The sequence below is a fragment of the Coenobita brevimanus genome, chromosome 47 (genome assembly GCF_032717465.1).
Source record: "Coenobita brevimanus isolate Jiangsu-jjx chromosome 47, ASM3271746v2, whole genome shotgun sequence".
Classification (NCBI taxonomy): domain Eukaryota; kingdom Metazoa; phylum Arthropoda; class Malacostraca; order Decapoda; family Coenobitidae; genus Coenobita; species Coenobita brevimanus.
The window spans coordinates 11,297,334-11,316,630 of NC_137000.1; positions in this window are offsets into that span (position 1 = coordinate 11,297,334).

Consider the following 19,297-nt stretch of genomic DNA (forward strand, 5'->3'; position numbering starts at 1 on the left):
CCCTTTCCCTTCTTCTCCTTTCATCTTGTGCCTGCTCCTCCCTCTCCTCCTTTCATCTTCCACCTCCTCCTCCCTCTCTTCCTTTCACTTCCCCTTCCTCCTCCCTATCCTTCTTTCATCTCCTCCTCCTCCCTATCCTCCTCCTCCTCCCTATCCTCCTCCTCCTCTTGGAAAAATGCGTTCACAAACGCTCTGCATATCCAAGTGTTGTAACGACAAGTTTGAGTGAATTTTGGTGTGAAAATGAATAGATCAGTGTATAAGAGTCCTAGACATATTTCCCCCTTGTAAAGTATTTAAATAGATTTCATGTAAAAGTTTTTGAGCGGGTTAAAGGTGTCAAGCGATCGCCAGCCCCTTTGTTTACATTATATTCCCACCCTCTACATCGTATTGCTGCCCTTTCCTGCTTTTATTTCTGGTCTCAGTCATATTATAGTTTATTTTCCCGCAGATCAAGGCCAGTAATAATGATATCTAGCAAGTAGATTATATTTTCTCACAAGTAAATGGTGTAGTGTACTGAGAGTGTACCTACCTACTAGCTCCCTTTGTTTTGGTTCGCACTATCAGCCTTGTACGTCTTACTGTAAAGTCTAACGTTAACAAATATTAACTGAGTTGCTTGCTAGTTTAGTGCAAGTGAATAGCATTGTCTTCTATATAGAGTAACAACTGTGTGATTGATGTTACACCAGTGAAATAATTTTTACACTATAAACAGTTATTTACTGAGTGAAGCTGGGTTTTTATTTTGATTTCTCCCCAACATTCCATTGTTATTTTTTGTTTTTCCTTTTTTCTCCCAGTGAATCAGTGTATGGTGTGTTTCCACAATTCATGGTAAGCTAGATTATACCATAGCAAGTAGATTTTCTTTTCATTTTACACAATTTATGGTAAGTTAGGTTGTACCACAGCAAGCAGATTTTCTACTCTTTTTACACTGGTAAAAGAATTCATGTAGGTTGGATTGTGCTATAGCAGGTGGATTTTCTATTATTTTTATACTGGTAAAGGAAGATAGTATATAAAAAGTAACTGAATCTCCCTAGAAATTCAATATTTCATTTACCGGTATAGAGTAAATTGTCCATTTGTAACAACATCCCTTAACCAGTTGTATATTATTATTATTATTATTTTTTTTTTTGGTGGGATTTTGGAAATATTGCTGCAAAATGCCATCTATCCTGAAGGTCTGCTGGTGTGTACTGGTCGTTTTGCGCCTCGGTATTTTTCGGATTACTTTTTGACACCTGTGTGCAAACTATGCATCTTGAGAAGAGATCTAGAAAATGGTTCAGCCGAATCGCAGAGAAATTACAGGGAACTCAAGGCAGAGTTTGAGATACTGAAAGAGTTTGTAACAGCAAACGTAGGAGTCAGCAACAGCACTCATGAACGAAGGCGCGTACACTCTGAGCACGTACAAGCCCCCGCCCATCAGGCAGTTATAAATGATAGTGTACCAGTATCTTCCACACCCAGCGATTCAATACGTTCCTCGCCAAGCGAAGGCCCCTTTACTATTGTAAGAAATGGCGCAAAACCCGGAAAAAGTATGAGGAAGCACCTTCCCATAACTACGTACAATCGCTACCAGATCCTTGCCGAAGCGGTTGATGAGACAGAAGAAACAAGGCTTATTGGGGACTCAGTTGTACGCAGTCAGCTGGAGGAATTTTGTGGACGCGCCCCCAGCAGCAGAAAGAGGTACTGTTTTCCAGGAGGTGGATTATTTGATATCACAGAAGCCTGCGATGTCACAAAAGACGCAAATGATAAAACTCTATACGTCATCCATGTTGGTACAAATGATCTGAAGTGCAATAGATCGGAGGAATTGCTAGCAAAGTATCATGAAATGATTAAACGATTCAAAACAAAGTCCACCAATGTGATAATATCTGGTATACTCCCAAGGATCAAGGCAGAGAATAGTTTTTATAAGGCCTTCAGCACAAATAACCGACTCAAATCTCTCTGCACGCAAGAGGGAGTCGACTTTGTCAGTCTGTGGGACCAGTTTTATAAGCAACATACTCTATTCCAGAAAGATGGTCTCCATTTAAACTCGTTATGTGCTTCACGGCTAGGTAGACTCTTACACGATAAAGTCGCCCTCTTCAAATAAAAAAACGCGGAACGTCCAAGAGCAGTAACCTCAACGTAAATACCCGCAGAGTCATAACACCAACTGTTTGGGACGGAATTAGAGTCTTCTATGTTAACGCACATAGTCTACGTAACAAGTTTGAGGATTTAGAATCTCTTATTTACATAGAAAATTATGACATTGTTGGCATCACAGAGTCCTGGATTAACACATCTGACTGTGACTTTCTGGCAGAATACTTATTAACAGGGTACAATATTTTCAGCTGTGAGCGACCACATCGAGCTGGTGGCGGTGTTTTACTGTATGTGAAAACTAGTCTCCACCCCCTTGTGCTATCCAAACCCAGTATTACCAACATAGATGCCAGTTATGTTCAGCTAAGTATTAATTCACACAAAATAAATATATGTCTCGTCTATCGTCCTCCAGCACAGTCAGCTGAGACAGATGAATAACTTTATGATCAAATTGCGGAAATTTGTTGTCAAGAGGATAGCGTAATTTTTGGAGACTTTAACCTACCGGTAACAAAGTGGGGTGAACCGCTAACGGCACATTCAGGACAAGAGCTTTACACGAATCTTCAAGAAAGCGCTCTTTCCCAACACGTAGAATACCCAACAAGAGGAAACAATATCCTAGACATCATCTTGACTACAAATGATAACCTAGTCAACAACGTTGAACTAGGACCGGAGTTTAGTTCCAGTGATCACCGAATTATACAGTTTAATATTACTACTGAAAAAGTAAAAGAAACGGAGAGCAAAGAAAAGGTCCCAGATTATTGTAGAGCTGATTTCACTAGGCTCAGAGTGCTACTTGCAACTGCGGATTGGAATCAAATGTCTGAAACCGATGACATAAACCAAGCATGGGAAATATTCACCAAAAAATTTAACGAAGCGGTAAAGTCATGTGTGCCACTACGTAACAGGCGTCCAGCTGGTAATAGTAAACCAAAGTGGTGGTCCAGTGAAATTAAAAGAAACTTAATAGCCAAAAAATAGGCATACCATAAATATAAAACTACACAAAATAATGATGATAAATTACAGTACGAAAATCTATGCTGCATATCAAAAAGACTTATTAAACAAAGCAAAAGAGCACTGGAGATCCACATTGCAAATACTTGCAAATCAGATCCTAAAGAATTTTACAGTTACATTAGAAAGAAAAAGGTTATGACTACATCAATAGGTTCCCTAGAAACAGACAGTGGCAAACACACAGAAAATGAGGTCGAAATGGCAAACATTCTTAACGATTACTTTGCGTCTGTTTTTACACTAGAAAACACCACTAGAAACCTACTGCTACCCACAAACCAAGCAAATAGCACAGACCTTAGTAACTATGCTATCCATAATAACGATATCCTTTCAGCCATAAATAGTACGAACATAAACAAAACCCCTGGCCCCGATAAAATATCACCGAGAATTCCCAGAGAAGCAAAAAATGAGTTACTGCTGCCACTCTCTGTCTTATTCAATAAATCGTTAAGTACTGGGAAAGTTCCATGCGAATGGAAACTAGCAAATGTAACACCTATTTTCAAAAAAGGAAATGAGTTGCACCCAGGAAATTACAGACCAATCAGCTTAACATCAATAGTGTGCAAGTTAATGGAAAAAATCATAAGAGATAAAATAGTTAATTATCTAGAAGAAAATAATATAATGAAGGACTCGCATTATGGATTCAGACATCGTCGTTCATGCTTAACTAACTTACTGGACTTCTTCCATGATGTTTACAAATCATACGATGACTCAAGAGCAGTAGGTATAATTTACGTCGACTTTCAGAAAGCATTTGACACTGTCCCTCACAAGCGTCTCATGAGCAAAATAGAAGCACATGGAATAAAAGGAAATACACAGAAATGGTTACAAGACTGGCTTACAGACCGAAAACAGCGAGTTGTGATAAACGGAAAGGAATCCAAATGGCGTAATGTGATCAGCGGCGTTCCCCAAGGCTCAGTATCAGTACTTGGACTGATACTTTTTATTATCTATATAAATGATATTGATGAGGGTCTAAATTGTAAAGTATCCAAATTTGCAGATGATACTAAAATAACCAGTAAAGTAACTTCAAAATTACAGTGGCAGGAGTTACAAAATGACCTTGATACCTTAGCAAGCTGGGCAGAAAAATGGCAAATGAATTTCAACACAGAAAAATGTAAAGTACTTCATATTGGAAGTAACAATGTCCATGCGAACTACAAAATGAACAATATCCAGTTATCAAGTACAGACAATGAAAAGGATCTTGGTGTGATAATATCAAATGACCTAAAACCAAGTAAGCAGTGCACTGAGGCGGTTAAAATTGCAAACAAGTTGGTGGGTTTTATTGGAAGAACTTTCGAGTTTAAATCGGAAAAAGTCATACTTGCCTTGTACAACTCACTAGTGCGCCCCCATCTTGAGTATTGTGTGCAGTTCTGGTCACCGTACTACAGAAAGGACATTGAAAAATTAGAGAAAATTCAGCGAAGAATCACAAAAATGATACCACGACTTAGAAACAAACCATATGAGGAACGCCTTGAAGAACTTAAATTATTTAGCCTAACGAATCGCAGGTTAAGAGGGGTCCTTATCGAAGTTTTCAAAATCATGAAGGGATATGACAACTTAGACATGAATAAATATTTTGATGTAGACCGGTCGAGTCAAACCAGAATTAATGGCTGCAAAATTATTGGAAAGCGTTTCCAATCCCATGAAGCAGAATACTTCTTCTTTAACAGAGTTGTAAATATCTGGAATAGATTACCCTCAGATACCGTGAACAGTATCTCAATTGAGACATTCAAAAACAAAATAGACAAGTATTTGTACAAGAATCCTCAGCTGACTCTTTTTCTGTCTGAATAACTTGCTTTTATAGCTACATGTAAGTTCATTCCCCTTTTGTCTACAAGACACCCTGTAAACAACGTACCCGTACATAGTGTTGCATCACGTCATTATACATTTTTCAGTTTATTCGATGCAAATAAAGTAATATAAGCACAGACTAGGATCTGCACAGATAACCCTGAGTTAACAGTCACTACTCTTACTTTCGACCTGTGATGGGCTGTGGATCACTGAGGGTCCCTGTTAGTCAAGTGACCACCATCAGGATTTTTTTAATGTACCAGGAGTCACTGCTTCAGGATGAAACTTGTGTACTTGTCCCACATGGGAGAGTTCCTTGTCTCAGTGGAATGAACGGAGCTAGGGCCTGATTGACTGCTGCTTAACTCAAAAGCGCTAGGCAAGGCTGCCGCACCACCCCTAAACATCCACACTGTGCAGTGTGTAGTTTCCACGTTATGTCAACAGACTTCCCATAGACTCAGTGTAACGGTTTATAATGTCATGCCGTAACTATTAGTTTAATTACATTATCTTTCAGGTTACTCAATCGGGTAGCTTATAGACAAAGTATTATAGAATGTGACTTTTCCTTTCCAGTTTTTCCTATGAAATTTCCATGTCAGTTTTTCCATGCTGCTGGTGGTTTTTCTCACTTTTTCCCGGAGGGTTTGGTGGTGGGGGGAGCCTTCTTGCTTTACTATCCTTATCCTTCAGCATGTAGAGTTAGATCATGTAGTCATAGTTTTCTCTGTAACAAGCGGCCTCGAAAGGACCATAAGGTCTGTTGCTGTTTGCTTTCCTATGTAATCCTCCTCCTCCTTCCTCTCTGCTTCTATAGTTCAAAGCATCATATTCCATCTCGTTCCCTGAAGCATTTCCTATCCCTCTCTCCCTCAGAGTCTTTTCCTTCATCTACTTCCCCCGACACGATCTCTTGCCACATTCACCTTCTGTCACTTTCAGGCTCTACTTCTTACTCCTCAGCTTCCTTTTTTCCTTCCACCTTCTTCCCCCTTCCCCCCACCGCCTACTTTTTCTCTCCTGCCTCCCTCTCTCCTCGCATCTCCTCCGACGTTCTCCTCTGGCGTTTTCATCCTTATTCCTCATTTTCTCTCTCTCTCCTTCCCATCATCTTCCCCCATCTCCTACGTGTTCCCCAAGTGCATTGCTTCCTATTCCCCACCTCATCTCCCCCTCTCCCCACCTCATTTCCCCCTCTCCCCACCTCATTTCCCCCTCTCCCCACCTCATCTCCCCCTCTCCCCACCCCATCTCCCCCTCTCCCCACCCCATCTCCCCCTCTCCCCACCTCATCTCCCCCTCTCCCCACCTCATCTTCCCCTCTCCCCACCTCATCTCCCCCTCTCCCCACCTCATCTCCCCCTCTCCCCACCTCATCTTCCTCTCTCCCCACCTCATCTTCCTCTCTTCCCACCTCATCTTCCTCTCTCCCCACCTCATCTTCCTCTCTCCCCACCTCATCTTCCTCTCTTCCCACCTCATCTTCCCCTCTCCCCACCTTATCTTCCCTTCTCCCCTTCCCCCTTCCTCTTCCCCCTTCCTCTTCCCCTTTCCCCTTCCGTTTCCCACTTTCCGCCATTCCTCCTCCCCCTTCCCCTCGCCCACCCTCTTGCCGTCTCCCTTTCCCCCTACACCACTTACTTCATCCCTCCCCCATCCCCTCTCCCTCAATCTCATCCTCCTCCAACCTCTCTCCCTTCATCTCCCCCTCCCCAGCCCCTCTCTCTCCATCTTCCCCTCCCTCGCCATTCATCTCTTCAGCCTTCCCCTCCCTTTTATTTTTATTCCCCTTTTCAGGTCCGGGTGGAGGGTCGTGCATGTGAAGGTGACTGCACTCTTAGTGAAAATGACCGGATGGCGTCACAAGAAATAGGAAGAAAATGGCCGAGAAAATGAAATGAGAAAATGTTAGTAATGAAGGTGAGAAAGAGTGAGAGGAAGCGCCTACCAGAACGAGACAGTAAAGACGGTAACACTGTGACTAATGGAATGGATGTTACATTGTCTTGCTGAATATGACGAATAATACGAATGGATTTTCAGAGACGTTCTTGATGTGGCCTGTGATATTATGCTGACAGTAATCTTAGTGAATATGGTGATTGATTGATGGTGGTATATTACAAAAAATATAATTAACTGATGAGAAAGTGATTATCCTAGTGAACATGACGCATAATACGAGTGACACTGAGAGAAAACTAAGAAAATGATGTGACTAGTGAAACGAAAGTGACATTGATCATAGTGAAAATGTTGAATGACACTAGATGAAAATATTAGTAGACGAAAATGAGTGATAGTGACAAACCTCCACTAAGACTCCGGTTCCTTCGCTGTCATCATCATCGTCACCTTCGCTCTGGATATGGTAAGTGTTGATGGCCTGTTACTAAACCCCTTCATTACGGTGACTTCTTTTGAAAATTTAATCCTTCCTGCTACCACAAGATCATTTTCAGCTTCATATATCTCCCATTCAATTAAAGAAATCCTGGAGGTTTCATTAAACCCTTATTATTCGAAAAGTCTTGTGCGTCAGTCCGTCTGGAGGCAACAAGAATTGAAGGCAAAATAATTCATCATTGGTAAGCAGTTGGCTCATCCATTAGTGATGCATTTTTTCACTGTATTCATTCATAGACGGCTTTATTCAGTCAAGGAGAAACTTTACAAATTAGAGTCTCATCAGTGCGAGATCTTCCTTAAGTTTCCGTCTGAAGTTAAATAATATAAATGTATTAAGACGTCATCGTAGTGAATGGGTGCACAGAGGTTCTTTTTAACGATAGTTACGTGTACTTACCCGGTATTGGTTTTTTTATGTATCATTTGGCCCAGTCGTATCCTGGCTCAGACGCCTGGTGGTCTAGTAATCTGAGGTGCTTGTTGGGGTGGAGATCAGATGCTGTGAACATCGGTTCGAATCCGTAAGATACAACTGGGGCTTTTCTCGGTTTATGTAATGCCACCAGGGGCATAGACTGGTCACCTACCCTTAAATGTTCTATACAGTGTTGATTTAGCCTTGGAACTCCACACTTCACATGGGGTATTACGAGAATGCATGTTTGTATCATTTACTGATAACTGCATAAATTCAGTGTTATACTTTGTGTCCCACTGTGGAATGACAGGAATTAAAGGATACCGTAAACTAGGAATGAAGGCTGTGTACAGTCGGGAGTAAATAATCGCTTTATAGGTTTATTTCACCCTGCGCTTCTCTCATGCCTCTGCTGGCGTATATTCATGAGCTGACAGTGGCCTGGTGTGCATTTCGGGCCGTGTATAATTCTCTTTAATATATCAGGAAGGAAAGTGACCGACATGCCCTAAGTGTGAGGAAGACAGAGTGGAGGAGTAAGCAAATATTTATCCCTGGCTGTACAATTACCAGGATGTACAAAATACTGTAATGTGAGAAGTGTACAAGAAAAATTATTGCCATTTCTCGGAGCTGTTTTTTTGGGGGAGCTGCATCATTCTAGGCCCGACTTGGACCCTCTTCAGATATACTTGTTAATAAGGAGGGAACATTTGGTTTATATATAGCGGGGTTGTGGGGAAAAGTAGGGGATGTTAGGGGGAGTGAGGGCGGGGAAGAAGAAAGAAGTGAAGCAGCAGAATTAAATGAGAGAGAGAGAGAGAGAGAGGGGGGGGGTAAGTAACTCAGTTTACGTTTGCGAATGTGTTTGTTTGTTTGTGTAATCTGGTGGTAAACATCCGGCCGTAATTTCTCTTGGTAATAGCGTGCTACATAACGCTGAGTTGAGTTTATGTTAATGCGTGCACTGCTTCAATGTGTGTGTGTGTGGGGGGGGGTTGCGTGTGGAGAATCCTGTTTTATCTTAAAAGAATAAGAGGGCGTCAGAAGTGTGAAGATATCTCAGTACCGGTATATAATAATTCTCTCTCTCTCTCTCCTTCCTTAACCCTTCCGATGCCTGTGTTATTTTCTCGATGGAATAAATTTGTGTGGGGTTAGATGAAGTAAAATACAAATCGTAATATAAGTGTGGTTGGGCATTACGTAAAACCTTTCCCATAGCGATTTATGTTGCACATTGCGCCTCAGTACACACACACACACACACACACACACACACACACACACACACACACACACACACACACACACACACACACACACACACACACACACACACACACACACACACACACACACACACACACACACACACACACACACACCTTCTTTACAAGAGACACACACTTAATACGCCCCCACACAGCGCAACTATATCCGCAGCATCACGAGGGAAATCATCCCCCGTTACACACACACACACACACACACACACACACAAACACACACAGAGGGAGGGTGGTTTTGAACTAAGGAGTTATACAGGGACGCTTCTGAATAAGATCAAAATCAAGACAAACTGGCAGTGGAAGTGGGTGGAGAGAGAGCGCCCCTGTGGCCTTGATTTGGCCTTGGTGATTTCCCAGGAGACACTGTGAGGATTGCCAAATGTGTGTTGCAGTTGAGGTATATGGGTCTGTGTGTGTGTGTGTGTGTGTGTGTGTGTGTGTGTGTGTGTGTGTTTTGGTACGTTATTTAGTCTCAGGCAGTATTCTTTGGCTGAAAAAGTAGACCTAACCCATTCACTACGATGATGAACTGTTCTTATTTCCACCATTAGCGGATGTTTTTTTTTTTCAGCTTCGGAGAGGTCTTTCACACTAAAGGTGGTAAATACGAACCTCAATAACCCATTCAGTACGAAAGGCCTTGGCGAAGGTGAATAATATTGTCTGGTGGTAGGAATAATGTAGGCCTTCCATTTTCATCTTTCTACTTCCTTAATTTCTGACAACTCCCTCACCCTATCCATAGGTGGAAAAATGGTGGGGATGGTGATGGTGGTGGTGGTGGTGATGGGAATGGTGGTAGTGATGATGATGGGAAAGATAATGATAATGAGTGATGGTTGTGATAAAGGTGACGGTGGAGGCGGTGGTGGTAATGATGATGATGATGATGATGATGGTGATAATATTGAGGGTTGTGTCGCGTTGTGGGTACTGGTATTGTAAAGTTTTTCCTTTCTTTGCTTTGAATGTCACAGAAAAACGCAGATGAGTTTTTTTTTTTTTTTGTATCTTTTTTGCAATAGCCTTTTTTCGTTCGAAATTATTCTTTATTCATTGCCTGGGGATATAGTTTTTTTTTTTTAATATATAGCTTATCGGCATGTGATGGGTTCTTCCATATGTAAGTTCTTATTATCTTTCACTATCACAGAAGAGCGATGATATACATGCTGCACTATAATTCTCCAAAATTACCATCCCTCCATCTCGAACGATGAACGGTGGCGATAGATTAGCAATAGACTATGATGCTATTCACGAAGATGTGCTATGGAAAGGTCGTAGAGCCATAGTAATGTCACTGAGCTAGGCTACGTGAAATAAGGTGCAAAAGAACAAAATTTTGGGCCAGGTTAAGATGAGAGCACTATAGTACCGTTAGCATTGTGCCGTGCTGGCATGACATGTGTTTGTATTTTTTTAGTTGCCCTTAAGCCTTTTATTTTTTTTATAGTACCAGAATACTGTATTCCTGCCACGTCCGGAAGTTATATTCAACTTAGGAAAGACCTTTTATTGAGTCTAATGAAGGCTGCATGTAATTCTTTAATTTCATAAAGTCTCTCTTAATCTAAACTGTCATATTTTGTTAACAGGTATACCGAAAAAAAGACTCCGTGGTATAGAATGGATGGAAATGATTTTATCAGTGGACAGTATGTTGGTGGAACGTACGAAATTGCTGGCATTCTTTACGTGGTGAGCCAATTGGAGTGTGGGTTAGGTTAGTAATGTGTATAATTAAGGCAAGGGAACGATAGGCCAGGAAATGTAGGACAGGTTAAAATGAAGGGAGTGTAGCATTATTTACCTGGTAGGGTCTGTTTTTTATCGTGTAAAATTAATGCATGGGGACGATAACTCACCAAATTTAGGACAAGTTAAAGTATCGTTTACTTGGTGGAACAGGTGGATTGTGGGTCAGGACTGTGCTGTGTATAATTAATGCGAAAGGACATGATGTGAGGGTAATGAGAGTGTGGAGTCGCTAACTGTGTGCTGGGAATAATTAATGAGCGAGTCCGCAGGTGAGATGTCTATTTTACTCTTTCATACACTGTTAGGTTTCAGCCAGGTGTGCCTCCCATCTGATCAAAGTGTGGCCCGTGTACACAGGTTTCAGCCAGGTGTGCCTCCCATCTGATCAAAATGTGACCCGTGTACACAGGTTTCAGCCAGGTGTGCCTCCCATCTGATCAAAGTGTGACCCGTGTACACAGATATTTCAGGTGGCATGGGAGGCTTCGTAGCATCAAATCCGTAACGATTTATTCTTCGTACACGTTAACATCCTCTTGCATGCCATTTTTAGTTTGCAGCACTAATATACAAGAGGATATCAAAGTGTAATGTGCAGAATCAATCACAAAGGAAGAGGTGTTAGGGAATCTCTAAAGGCACTTAAAATACGATCTCTGCTTCGAAAAAGATACGAGGGACATTTTAAAAGTTTGTTAGTACGGTTGCACCTGTAGATCCACGTCAGAGGTATAGATGACTTTTACCTCCACAAACATGCACACTGCCTCTGCCACTTCCACATGGATGGCGGTCAGTGCAGATTCCTTTCCACTCTTCAACCTCCCTTCAGCCTCTGTGGTTGTGTGTGTGTGTGTGTGTGTGTGTGTGTGTGTGTGTGTGTGTGTGCGCGTGTGTGTGTGTGTGTGTGTGTGTGTGTGTGTGTGTGTGTGTGTGTGTATTACCATATTAATTATCAGGGTTATATTCATGAAGTCAGGATGCTACTCTTATTTTGCTTTGAGGTCAGGGTGGTTTCTTTTTTTAATAGGCCAAGATGTAGTGTTTTTATTCTGAGGCGGGGGTGGTGGTGGCTTGTGTGAGAGCTGCTCCCCACCTCCACACCGCTTGAAAGGATTTAGCATTTTGGTCTGTGGGGATGAAAGGGTGGTTGGCCTTTTTCGTTTTTTTTTTCGTTTTTTTTTTTTTCCACATGTCCTCGTGTTCCCTCGCATTCTCTTTCTTTTACTCTTTTTTTCTATTACTTTCTTTTTTCTTCCTTCTCACCGCTTGCTCATCCTTATCTTATTCCTTTTCGTCCTTTTCTCTACTCCTTCGTTCCTCCTCTTCCTCCCCCCCCCTCATCTCCCTTCCTCATCTCCCTCCTCCTCCCCCCCTCTTCTCCCCTTCCATCACCTACTCTCTTCTCCCCTTCCATCACCTACTCTCTTCTCTCTCTCTCCTCCCTCTCTCCTCCCTCCCCTCCCCCTCCTCCCTAAGCATACATATATTCCCTTTCCACAAATCCCACAAAATAAGGATTTATCACCATTGGTCCGACTTAGATACATGGAGCCCCACCCTTACTAAGCCTTCTTTATCTCGTATTGCTTTTTCTCTGCCCTCTCCCCCTCTCTCCTCTTCTCCCCCCCTCTCCCCGTCTTTCCTCATCTCTCTCCATCCTTCCCCCTTCTCTCCCCCTCACCGTCCCCTCTCTATCCACTCTCTTCCCCTTTCTCTCTCTTCCCCCCCTCTCTCTCTTTCCATGTACGGTAATTTTTTCAGTAGGCAGGAAGAAATGAAAGAAACAGCATAGGGAGGGATGATGCTCGTGTATGCTGGTTGACAGAAAAGAAATGCAGAGTTTGACAGGAACGAAAGAGGAATGGAAAAATAAATGGACTACGTTAACAGGCAGGGAGGAAGGAAGGAAGGAAGAAAGGAAAGGACATGTGCCAGGATAATAGAAAGGAAGATAGGGATGTCAGGTGGTGAATTAGACTAACGCACGGGTGGGAGAAGAAGGAAGGGAAGTGATATGACTAAGGCAGGCAGCAGGGAGAAAAGGAAAGGAAGAAACAGTGAGTGAAGGAAAGAAGGAAGAAGCGAACGAAAGAAGGAATGAAGGAAAGAAAGGAGAAACTGCAGGAATATTAGGCAAGTGCGTTAGGTAAAGCAGACAGGTGGAAAACAAGAGAAGCTGGAGGGCTGGGGGAAAGACATGAACGAAGGCAGACTTGGAGGGGCTTGAAAGAGGGAAAGAAGGTAGGAAGGAAAGTGGGAATAAAGGAAAGAAAGAAGGAAGCTTCAGTAGGAGAGAAGGAAGAAAGGCAGAAAGTAAGGAGTGAGTGAGATGTTAGGCTAAGTTAACAGAGAGTAGAGAAGGATGGAAAAGTGAATCATCTTGGCAGACAAACACCGAAGAGATGTTTGGGGTAACATTAAAGATTAGAAGTATTATGCTGGAAGAAAATCGAATAAATGGAGAGAGAGAGAGAGAGAGAGAGAGAGAGAGAGAGAGAGAGAGAGAGAGAGAGAGATGGGGGGGGGACAGCTAGAAACGGGTCTTCTGTGAGATATTCTTCATGGTCATCCTTCTTCGAAACGAGATGCCATTTTCATGCTCACTCTTTTCCTTTTGGATGTTCTGATGGTGTAGGAGTTGGTAGATGGAAGATTCGTTTGTCATCATCATCGTCCTCGTCCTCGTCTTTGTCGTCGTCGTCTTCTTTATTATTATTCACAAAAACGCTTGGCTTCCTCATTGGGCGACTCACGACCCTTCCACCAAACTTTAAAAAAGGATGTATAAAAACTTCTCGAGTCATCTCATGCCCGGAATGATTGTTACGGAAGGAACGTCCGTCAAGGTCACAGGCAAGATTAACTTTGGCCTTATGCTTTATATACGAAACTGAATCTGCACACTTCCCTCAGCGATGGCCCTCTCTTCTCTCTACATCAAAGCACTCTTTAGTCTCGTAAGTGATCCACCTCGGGAATCGCAATAAATTACGCCAGTGCCTTCAGTCCACCGGGTTCACGTTCAGATGAACTTGGGATTGCAGCTACTACTATTATTGCTACTATCAGACTATTTTGTTTAGCTTTAAAGAGAGTTATCTAAGAACGGGGATTATATACAGCCTTCATTAGCCCTTCGCTACTACGGTTCTCGCTGTAAGCTGAATAAAATCGTCTGGGAAGAGCAAAACACAAAAAACTTCATTGAACAGAAGAGATTAAGATTACAGGCGGAAGAAAGAGTACATTCTAAAATGCGAAGGAATAACTTCTAAAAGAGGAAAGAGTAACTTCTAAGAGGCGTTCTTGTAGTTAAGGGAAAAACTGGGGAAGAATTATAGGCGAGGAGAAAGAGAGAGAGGGAGAGAGAGGGGGGGGGCTCTCATTTACGGGAGAGGTGAGGGCCAATTACCAGTCCCCACAAAAGAGGTGTTTAATGCCGCAATATGAAGTGTTGCCTAATTTACGAAAGGGAGGAGTGGAATAATTTAACTTAACCCTTTCCATACGATGACGGCCTAATTTTATCCTTAACCCCTTCATTTTAGTAATTCCAGGGCCAGACGATTTTATTCAGATAAAGTGACTCGTGGTGAAGGTTAGTGAAGGCTCGATCTGTCCCGTTTAATTATAAAAATCTGTCCTTAAACCGATTAATTCTGAAGTTACTATGTATTAAACAAAATACATCATCTCATTTAGTATCATAACATTTGCTTAAAGGGGCAGCCGAGGATATTGAAGGTTCTAATATGCTTTTATCTCGTCACCGTCTACTGTGATCGAATACATTAAGATCATGGCAGCGTAACAATAAAGATCACGTCTACTGTTTACATTGATATCTTGCTTTTGTGCCTTCTTTGTCCCCTTCTGGATCTCCCTCATTCGATGCTCCGGTATGTATGGAAAATATGTTTAGAATAATCGTCATTTGTGCTTAATACTGTCAGACGATATTATTTACCTTATAGGAGACAATTTTTCTCGTGAGCAAAATAAAACTCTGAGAAGCAAGTAAACGACGTCATCGTTTTCAAGGGGTTAAGTAGAACTATTGCATCTACCTCTGAAGGAAAGTGTGTGTGTGTGTGTGTGTGTGTGTGTGTGTGTAAATATAAAGCTCTCAGGACTGTGTGTTTAGGACGCTCAAATACAGACGAGAATGGAAGGTTTATTGCCGCCTCGCTCTGTAGAGAGAGAGAGAGAGAGAGAGAGAGAGAGAGAGAGAAATGGAAATTACCAAAGTATCCCTATTTTTTTTTTTTTTACTCTAACGAACTAAAGATGCCAACTGTGCATCATTAGTTCTCAGTAGAAACGATGATTAAAAACAGAATATGATGCTAGTCATAAAGAAGTCTTATAGAAAATATGTAGAGTCGTACTGTTGTCTTTTTCTGCCACTGAGCTGCGTGAAATAAGTTTGCAAAAGGACGAAAACCTGAGGCAAATAAAAGTAAAGAGCTGTAGATGAGTTGGGTAATTACTCTATTTTTTTTTTAGGGATCACATTACGTAGCCTGGGATGAGTGAGCTGGAGGGGGAGAGGAGGAGGGAAGGACAGAGGATGAGATGGCGAGAGAGAGGGTGGAGAGGTATACGAGGGAGGGTGGTATGAATTGAGAAATCGAAGCCTGATGGCGAAGGACATGCAGGCAATTCGTTTATGACTAATCCCATTTTCGGGAGGTATATTTGAGTGCAGTAAAGTCATATGTACTCATAGAGGATCTAAAACAAACCTTCAGAACTGGGAGGTTTTGAGAAATAATTTGTTAGGGCTGTCTGTTAACTCTACATTGACACATCTCAGTATACTAACCGGCAATTAACAGAAAACTTTGCTTCCTTATATAGCTTTGCGGATGGATGAATGATTCTCATGTGGGAAACTAAAGAGCTGTTGAAAATTATTTGGTTCGTAAGTATAAAAGCTGCTTGTGCATTTTTAACACTGCAAATTGCAGTCATGCATTACTTAACAGATGAATAGTAATGTACCTGCCGAGTCGTATATTTAACGAAGTACAGACGCGAAATTTATACCGCTTTATGTAATATGATAATCTTATTCAAAAATGAACATTAAAGTCTCTACACAGTTTTAGTGTATATTTCGCAAGCTCAGATGCAAATGCAAGATCCTGCTACTCTGTAGTTCATTGTGGCGTTAGCCTTGTTCTGGTTGGAATTATTTGATTCAACAAAAGGCCGGAAAAATAAGTTGTTTTTATTCCAGCGATAATTTATATTTTTGTCTGAGTCCAGAAAAAAAAAGGTTACATGTGTGTAGCTTCTCTCTCTCGCTGTGGCTCGAGTTATTTGGTTCAACACAGGGCCAGAAAATAATGGTCTATGTTTACTCCAGCGACATTAATTTCTACATTTTTAATACATTTTAGAACGACAGCACAGGAATTCAGTCAAAATTTACACTGTGGTTTCATCCTACTTGTAACTTGAGTTTATTTTAATTCAACCGAAGGCCAGAAAATATCGGTTTCCGTATATTCCAGCGAAAGTTCTAAATTGTTATTAATTAGTTTTGACTCAAGATGCAAGAATCCTGTTAATATGTTGTTCCTGTAGCTTCACCCCCGCCGTGGTTTGAGATATTAGGTTCAAAAGAAGGCCAGTAGAAAATTATTATTTTGTGCTTAGTCCGTTCTACAGTGTTTATTTTTCAGCTATGTATATTCCATTGACAGTTCTGTTGTATAATCATTAGCGAAGACGTAACATACACGACTTCTATTAATATTAAGTTTCGGTAACTTTATCCTCTCCGTGGCTTGAATTATTTGGATCAAAAGAAGACCAGAAAAATATAGATCTGTGTTTTTTCTGTAGACTTTTTTGCATAATTATTCATTATTTTTGAAGGATAATTACAAGAATCAGATAAAATTTAGTTGGAATTGACTTCTATGGCTTCACCCTCTCTTTATGGCGGGATTATTTAGTTCAGCAGAAGGTAAAATATCGGTCCGAGGTTATTCCCTCTACAGATCTTTATATTTATATGTTAGTTCCAAGGAAAAAAACATCCGGTTAGAATTTAGGTAGAATTCACTTTCCCGTGGCGTCACCTCTCACTGCGGTTCGAGTTATTTGGTTCAACAAAAGGTTAGAAAATATCGGCTTGTGTTTACTTCCAGAGTGGGCCCTGTGGCGGGGGAGCCGAAGGGAAAACTGGTGAATTACTAGTGGGGCCTCGGTAGCCATAATGGCCAAACACAAACACAAAAATAGATGACGGACGGAGGGGAGAGTAGGGGCCCTTTCCGACCCTGGAGAATTTGACCACAGGACGTGATGCTTAGGTTGTTTTAGCTGTCTCCTAGACGATTTTATATACCGTAGGTGAGACTTGAGAGACTTTCTAGATTTAAGAGGTTAGAGATAGCTTTTATTATCCCTTCGGTAATCTGTAATGGCCAAACGCAAACACAGCCCTCGATTGACACCAATCACTATATTATTGAGCTTTTATAGTACGGTAGTGTTAAACTTTTACATACAGTTCGATATTTGACTCCATCGCGAGAGAAGTTGTCCTGGAAGCAAAAGCAAATTTAAACAGTATTAATTATTATCACTCTACTTTTTCTCATTGTGTTCACTGGTAATTAGAGGATTATGGACAAAGTTGGTAAAGAGTATGTACAAACTAAAGTATGAAACTAACGAGTACTAAACATACTTTTAATTTCTTTTTGTTATGTCTCGTAACATCCTTTGTACGCCCACTGTAGGTCACAATCTTTTTAGTTGAACTCTTTCACACCGATTACCTATTTTTATTTTATTCTTTTTATTACCAGATGATTTAACTCTGCTGGAATGATTTTTCGGGATAGAGGGATTAGATACAGCCTCCTTAACCTCATAATTACAAAAGAGCTGTCCTAAGTTTAAAAAGTGTCGGTAGCAAGAGTCAGAAAAATAAGTCATCGGAGTGAAAGGTTGAACAGAAGTAGTCTGTAATGACATCCCGTATTCAAGGAGAAAACTGGGTCTTAGAAATTGTCTGCCTTGCTGACCCTCGTGTGGTCGATGGGCATAAATTCTGTGTCTGTCTGTCTGTCTGTCTGTCTGTCTCTGTCTCTCTCCGTCTGTGTGTGTGTGTGTGTGTGTGTGTGTGTGTGTGTGTGTGTGTGTGTCTGTCTGTCTGTCTGTCTGTCTCTCTCTCTCTCTCTCTCTCTCTCTTTCTCTCTCTCTCTGTCTTTTATTCCGTTAAGAAGTGGATAAATATTTTTCTTCCACGTCCTTTCGGTTCTCCCTCTCACTGCATTCTGGAGGCTTTGGGCGACATGTTTTGCTGATGACTGCTGGAAATTACGGAAAAATACCACACAAGGATGAGAATATTGGGCCTGATTATCGAGCTGTCTTTCTCAGTCTCCATACTAACCAAACTACCCGAATGTATGTAGATGTGACTGTATTTTGACTCTCTCTCTCTCTCTCTGTCTCTCTGTCTCTCTCTCTCTGTCTCTCTCTCTCTCTCTCTCCTACAAATACTCCACAAGACAGAGTCAACACCAGAGTTGAGAAAGTGTGAGAGTCTTGGAGTGTGACCAGGGTGACAGCTGTTGACTTCCCACTTACTGATTCTCTTCGTTTCCTCGCTTTCTGTTCCCTGCCGTGGTGGTGTGGGGCGCCTTCACGTGGTGGCACGGTTATAGCCGGGCGGTGCAGCTACCCGGTTATAAAAATGTCCCTCAACTCTTTCCAAATCCCCCCAAAGGAAGATGGTGGGCTGTTAAAGGAGGGCAATTTCTGCCTGTAGTCCACCGGGTTCACGTTCAGATAAGCTTGGGGTTTTAATTCCTCCTCCTCCTCCTCCTTCCTTTTTCCTTTCCTCATTCACCCTACTCTCCTCACTACTGTCACACTAGGCACCTGTCTACCACTGCACAGACAATCCTACAACATAGGCTTGATAAAACATCTCTGGGAGTACCAGGTTGAAATGCTGGTTTCCTGTAGTCCACTAGGTTTACGTCCTTCTTTCCTTTCCATCCTTCCATTTCCTATCCATCACTCCGCTCCGTTCCCTGTCCCTCTCTTACTTTCCTTTTCAGTCCCTCCCCATCTCTCTCTCTCTCTCTCTCTCTCTCTCTCTCATGATGACAGCGTAAAAAGCATAAAAAAAAAAACTTCGCCATCTCCTCCATATTCAAAAGAAGATCGGAGACTTAACCGTCAGAGCGATTCTTGGAAATTTTCTCCAACTTATAATAGAGAAAGTTAGCCAATTCTAGAGGCTGCCAACCATAGACGGATAGGGAAAATTCTCAAGGGTAGGTGTGGGTTAGAGAGAGAGAGAGAGAGAGAGAGGATGGAAAGCAAACACTGTGTAATTAAAGGAGGTGGGAGA